Here is a 7,063-nt window from a genome sequence, read left to right on the forward strand (position 1 = left end):
TTGAAATTTCACAGTAGGCTTGAAGTTCCTTTGCCAGTGAATTTCAGAATCATGGCCCTGGTATCTGTAAGGAAATCATAATCAACTTTTTTAATTTTTAAAATTTTTTATTGTTATTAAAGTATAGTTGATTTAAAATGTTGCGTTAATTTCTTCGGTGCAGCAAAGTGATTCAGTTATACATATATATATATATATATATATATATAGTCTTTTAAAAACATTCTTTTCCATTATGGCTAATCATAGAATATTGAATATAGTTCCCTGTGCTATACTTTAGGACTTTGTTTATCCATTCTATATATAATAGCTTAATCTGCTAACTCCAGCCTCCCACTCCATCCCTCCACCAGTGAAACTTCTTTATATGGGAAGCCAAATTTTAAAAATGCTCTCTTTTATCCCTTTTTTATCTTTCAGATTATCTTATTCATCTTGACTGCAATTCTGTTTCTGATCATAGATGTGAACAAGAAAAGTAACAATCAAGCCTCTCCCCAGGCTTCCCAAATCACAGTGGACTTTTTTTGTGTGCCGTACCTGCAGCATATGGAGGTTCCCAGAGTAGGGGTCAAATCAGAGGTGTAGCTGCTGGCCTACGCCACAGCCACAGCAATGCCAGATCTGAGCCACGTCTGCAATTTACACCACAGCTCACAGAAATGCCGGATCCTTAACCCACTGAGCAAGGCCAGGGATCGAACATACATCCTCATGGATACTAGTCAGTTTTGTTTTCGCTGAGCCACAATGGGAAGTCCCACAGTGGCCTTTTAATTCTCTGAGTTTCTAAAGAAACTTTTGTGGCCTGAACTAATTATCTTGGCATTGGGATTGTATTTGATTACGTGTCTGGATCTGTGGATATTAAGTTCATTGAAAAATTAAGAGTTCCCTAGTAATTACTGTATAGTTTCCATAGTGCTTAGCAGTAGAGTTGATATTCAATATAGTTATTCAGTAAATACTTGAATGAGTACATTTATTCAAGTATTATAATAAATATACGATATGTGACTGACAGATGGAATGAGTAAGAGAACAAAAGAAAGACAAATACCATTATGATATCACTTATAACTGGAATCTAATATCCAGCACAAATGAACATCTCAGAAAAGAAAATCATGGACTTGGAGAAGAGACTTGTGGCTGCCTGATGGGAGGGGGAGGGAGTGGGAGGGATCGGAAGCTTGGGCTTATCAGACACAACTTAGAATAGATTTACAAGGAGATCCTGCTGAGTAGCATTGAGAACTTTGTCTAGATACTCATGTTTCCACAGAACAAAGGGTGGGGAAAAAATGTAATTGTAATGTATACATGTAAGGACAACTTGATCCCCTTGCTGTACAGTGGGAAAAAAAAAAAAAGAAAAGAAAAAACAAAATAAAATAAACAATAATAATAAAAAAAAAGAATAAAACAGGTTCTGGTCCCTGACGCTTCCCTCCAGCTTAAGACAGCATGATCCGCTGGACCTCCAGCACCTTGCCTGAAAAGGACAACTTAACTTGGACCGACCCTTTGGCAGCCTCAGCCGGTCCTTGAAGAGGATGACCGAAACACTATGTGCCACACACTGTGTGTCTGCTCTTGGGGAGCTGTCATCATTGACAATAAGCACTGCATCTGGGGGAGGGGGACCTGAAACCCAGTAACATCTTACTTGGAGATGAGGGTTTTAATGGACTTGGGTTCCATGAATCAAGCATGCATCCATGTGGAGGGCTCCCACCAGGCTCTGGCCCTACAGGACTGGGCGGCCCAGTGGTGCACCATCTCCTATTGGGCCCCAGAGCTCTTTTCCATGCAGAGCCACTGTGTCATCAATGAGCGGACTGATGTCTGGTCCCTAGGCTGTGTGTCGTATGCCATGATGTTTGGGGAAGGCCCTCATGACATGGTATTCCAGAAGGATGACAGTGTGGCCCTTGCTGTGCAGAACCAGCTCAGCATCCTGCAGAGCACCAGGAATTCTTCAGCTTTGTGGCAGCTGCTGACCATGATGACGACTGTGGACCCCCAGCAGCACCCTCACATTCCTTTCCTCCTAAGTCAGGTGGAGGCACTGCAGCCTCCTGCTCAGGGCCAGCACACTACCCAAATCTGAACAAACTAGTGGCCATGTTGAGAAGGTGGCCCCTGTGCCTTGGGAAGAAGCTCCCATCTCTCAGTGGAATCTCCATCCTTTCTATCCAGGACAGCTCTCTTGTGGTTGGGGCAGCCGGGGGTGGGGACAGTCAGCTCAGTTTTCCACATCTGTCTATGCTCTCTTACCCCAAAGAGCAACAACTGGACAGGGGACTTGACTGAGTGGGGGTGGATAAGGGTCAGGAATGGGGTAAGAGAAACGAATAGAATCTGGTAAAGGCTCTGAGCAGGTCTGCTGAGCTTATATCATGATATGCCTCCAAATCTGGGAGCAGAAGAATGTATAAATAGAAGAATAAAGTAAAAGAAGCTTGATGTGAAAAAAAAAAAGAATAAAACTGTCTTGGTCGCCTAGAACAATGCTTTGAATAAGGGTAATGTTCTTTAACTCTGTTGATATTGTCATTTATGAAATTGAATTAAAGCATTAAATACACTTAAATGTGCACGCAACACCGATCTCACATCATCATAAAATAGAGTCTTGTTAAATCAGGTTTTTTTTTTCTTGTATCATGAACTTTAGCAGTCCTGTGAAACTTATGTCCTACTTCTCTGAATCAATGTTTTTAAATGCTTAAAATAAAATGCAGAGAAACTGGTCATATCATGTTCATGGATACCTTGAATTTTGTCCAGGGATCACCTAGTCCATGGACTCCAGGTTATAAATCCCTGGAGGCATGAAGGCATGAATGCATGAATGCATGAATGCACTGGAGAAATGAAAGTCCAATGTATTAAATCATAACTGATAAATAACTGTTCCCACCATGTTCCACATTCCATGGCAAATGCCATGGAATTTACCTGTGATATAAATCTTAGATTGGGAGTTCCTGCTGTGGTGTAGTGGGTTAAGGATCCGGCATTGCTGCAGCTGTGGCATAGGATGAAGCTGTGGCTTGGATTCAATCCCTGGCCCAGGAATTCCATATGCCATAGGTGCAGCCAAAAAACTCCCAAAACAAACAAACAAACAAAATCTTAGAGTAGGATCAGCTTTTCCAAAAGTGTCAACACAATATTTTAAGTAACTTTATTAGGAAACATATGTTGTGATAAAAGTAAATGAGAGTATGACTAATGAATAAATGACCTGCAAGATTTTTATGGGAAAAGGAAAATTCACTATAGATATTCCTCCTTTAAAACATATCCAGCCTATGTATGTGTCACATACAAAATAAAACAGAAAACAGGAGTGCCCATTGTGGCTCAGTGGTAACGAACCTGACTAGTATCCATGAGGATGCTGGTTCAATCCCTGGCTTCACTCAGTGGGTTGGAGATCCAGCATTGCCATGAGCTGTGGTATAGGTTGCAGGCACAGCCCTGATCTGTATTGCTGTGGCTGTGCCATAGACCAGCAGCTGCAGCTCTGATTTGACCCCTGGCCTGGGAACTTCATATGCTGTAAGGCATGGACCTAAAAAGCAAACAAAACAAAAACAAATACAAAAAAACCCTCAGAAAATATAAAGGTGTATTTATAACTGCCAATCCATAATTGATTTTTATATTGGATTGGGCTCGTATTTGTCTATGCGTTTGAAAAGATTCCCTGGTAACTCAATGAATATGGGTATATTGTCATAATCAAAAGAAAAACTGATAATAACCAGTTACAATCCACGATTATTAACTTAAGTTAGCCATTACTTACAGTAATCATCTGTTAACAGTATAGGGCATGATATACATATAGTTATATATGAGTGTACACACACACACACACAGGTGCACACACACTGGAGGCAATGTTGCATAATGGAATGAAGTTGTGTTTGAAATCAAATGGATATGGCTTTGAATCCTGTCTCTACCACTTAGTCCTTCTGTGACCTTAGGGGCCTCCTTTTCTCCCTTCTTTCCTCTTTTGTTTCGTTCAGAAAATATTCATGCTATGTTTGGCTGAGTATACTGTGACTAAACAAACCGATGTGAAACCTGTCTCGATTAAGTTTCAGTTTCTTCCTATTTAAGGCAAAAATTCATCTGATCTATTTTTATAAAATTGAGCTGAGGAATATGATGAGATACTAAATAAGAAACATTTTACGAAACTCCTGACATTTAATAGGCACTGTTTAATTTCATCTCATACCTAGCAGGCCATGTGAATGCTTGGGGCTCCCCAAGGAAAATCTTTATGGAAAAAGATGTTAAAAGGAAATTGGGAGGAGGGGAGGATTGGGGGGAGGCACTCAAAATGTACAAACTTCTAAAATTATCACAACATTGTAAATCAGCTATACTTCAATAAAACTTTTTAAAAAATGAAAATAAGATAGACTGGGAATCTGGGGTTAATAGATACAAACAATTGCATTTGGAGGGGATAAGCAATGAGATCCTGCTGTAGAGCACAAGGAACCATATCTAGTCACTTGTGATGGAACATGATGGAGGATAGTGTGAGAAAAAGAATGTATATATATGTGTGTGTGTGTGTGTGTGTGTGTTTGTATGACTGGGTCACTTTGCTGTACAGTAGAAAATCGACAGAACACTGTAAACCGACTATAGTGGAAAAAATAAAAGTCATTAATAAAAAATTTAAAAAATGAAAACCAAATGAAAACAAAAAGGACAAACTTACAGTTATAACGTAAGTAAAGTACTAGGGATGTGATGAACAACATGACTATAGCTAGCACTGCTGTATGATATATAGGAATATTGTTAAGAGAATAAATCCTTGTGTTTCCACTGTGGCACAGAGGGGTTAAGGATACGGCATTGTGTCTACAAGGGTGCAGGTTTGATCCCTGGCCTCAGTGCAGTGGGTCAAGGATCTGGCATTGTTGCAGCTGTGGTCTAAGTTGTAGCTGTGGCTCAGATTCGCTCCCTGGCCCAGGAACTTCCATATGCTAGGGAGAAGCCGAAAAAAAAAAAAAACAAAGAGAGAGAGAGAGAGAAAGAGAAAGAGAGAGAGAGAGGGAGAGAAAAGGGAATATCCTAAGAATTCTCACAACAAGGATAATTTTTTTCCTTTTATTTTTTCTTTTTATTGCATCTATATGATAAAATGGATGTTAGCTGAACCTATTGTGGTAAACTTTTCACAATATATGTGAATCAAACCATCATGCTATATTCCTTAAACTTATACAGTGCTGTATTTCAATGATTTCTCAATATAATTGGAAAAAATTGAATACAATAATATATTTCAAAGAAAAAAAGAAAACAATGCAATATGAAATGGCTTTCCCATAATATTTTGTTGTCTTTTGATTGCATTAACCTAGCAAAAGAGCTCAAGGCCTACTCACTCTCTCCAGTACTTGCATCTTTGCTATAACTGGTAAAGCACACTAGAAAAAAAAAAGATGTGACTAACACTGATTTAAAATAATGAAGCCTGGAGTTCCCGTTGTGGTGCAGTGGTTAATGAATCCGACTAGGAACCATGAGGTTGCGGGTTCGGTCCCTGCCCTTGCTCAGTGGGTTAAGGATCCGGCGTTGCCGTGAGCTGTGGTGTAGGTTGCAGACGCGGCTCGGATCCCGCGTTGCTGTGGCTCTGGTATAGGTCAGTGGCTACAGCTCCGATTCGACCCCTAGCCTGGGAACCTCCATATGCCGCGAAAGCGGCCCAAGAAAATAGCAAAGAGACAAAAAAAAAAAAATAAAATAAAAAAAAAAAATAATGAAGCCTAATGCAAATAATACACATCAGAAATCTAAGTCTAGATCAGTGGTTCCCTAACTTGAATCGCCTGGAGGAACATATCCCCAGAGTTCCTGATTTCTGCCCAAGAATTTGTATTTCTAACAAGTTCTAGGTGGTGCCTATCTGCTTTTCCACAGTCTGAGGTCTTGACTTTGTCACACTACAAAGAGTGATGTAACAGAAGATCCACTGGAGTTCAGAGAATCTTGCTCTTTGCTGATGGGCTATAGAACATCACTTGAGAGCTTCCATTTTAAGAGGAATGGAGAAGAAACACAGAAAGCAACTACGGGAGACAGAATGATCACCCCTAAAGATGTCCATATCCTAATTTCTACAACCTCCCAATACCTTACCTGACAGGGAAAAAGGGAGTTTGCCAATGTGATTAAGTACCTTGAGATGGGGAGTTTATCATGGATTATCTGGGTGAGCCCAATGTAATCAAAAGGGCTCTTATAAGGGAAGGAGGGAGACAGAAGAGTCAGGTAGGGATGGAGATGTGGTGAATGAAGCAGATAAGGAGAAAGAGATGTGACAATAGAAGGAGAGACTGGGGTGATGTGAGGATCCACCATGATCCAAGGAATACAAGTAACCTCCAGACACTGAAAAGGGCAAGGAAAACAGATTGTCTCCCAGAGGCTCCAGAAGAAAGGAAGCTCTGTTGACACTTTTTTTTTTCCAATCCAATGGGCCCATTTCAGATTTTTGATCCCCAGAACTGTGAATTATAATAAATTCGTGTTGTCTTAAGCCATCAAGTTTGTGGTCATTTGTTATAGCATCAATAGGAAATAAATACAGCTAGTAAGAGACAACTTAGCTCTTTGCTTAATTTATCCCAGCCAGAGATTATGATCACTTCTTCAAAATGCAATTACTTATTCTTTTCTTTAGGGATGCAGGTAAATAGTTTTTAAAAAATGAAGTTTCTAAGCTATTTAATGGGCCTGTAGATATGGTATCAGCCACCATTCTATTCGACAGTAATCCCCCATATCCCCTCATCCTCTTTACTCCAGTCCACTTCCTCACCAAGTCACCTAACCCTAGACTGTCCATTAGAGTGTAGCCATAGGAGGCTTAATATAAAATCAAGCCTGCTTTGGTTCACTAACAGGAAGTTCGGGTGTGTGTGTATTATTACTCTAAACCTTAAAGATAAATGAAACACACGTATCGTATAGTCAGCCAAATAAATTGCATACACTTCTTGATTAAGCTTAC

The 7,063-nt window shown here is 40.0% G+C and overlaps 1 pseudogene; it reads left to right on the plus strand.

The window, feature by feature from the left end:
• On the plus strand, nucleotides 1,389-3,040 carry LOC110257777 (annotated as a pseudogene).

The sequence above is a fragment of the Sus scrofa genome, chromosome X, assembly GCF_000003025.6.
Source record: "Sus scrofa isolate TJ Tabasco breed Duroc chromosome X, Sscrofa11.1, whole genome shotgun sequence".
Classification (NCBI taxonomy): domain Eukaryota; kingdom Metazoa; phylum Chordata; class Mammalia; order Artiodactyla; family Suidae; genus Sus; species Sus scrofa.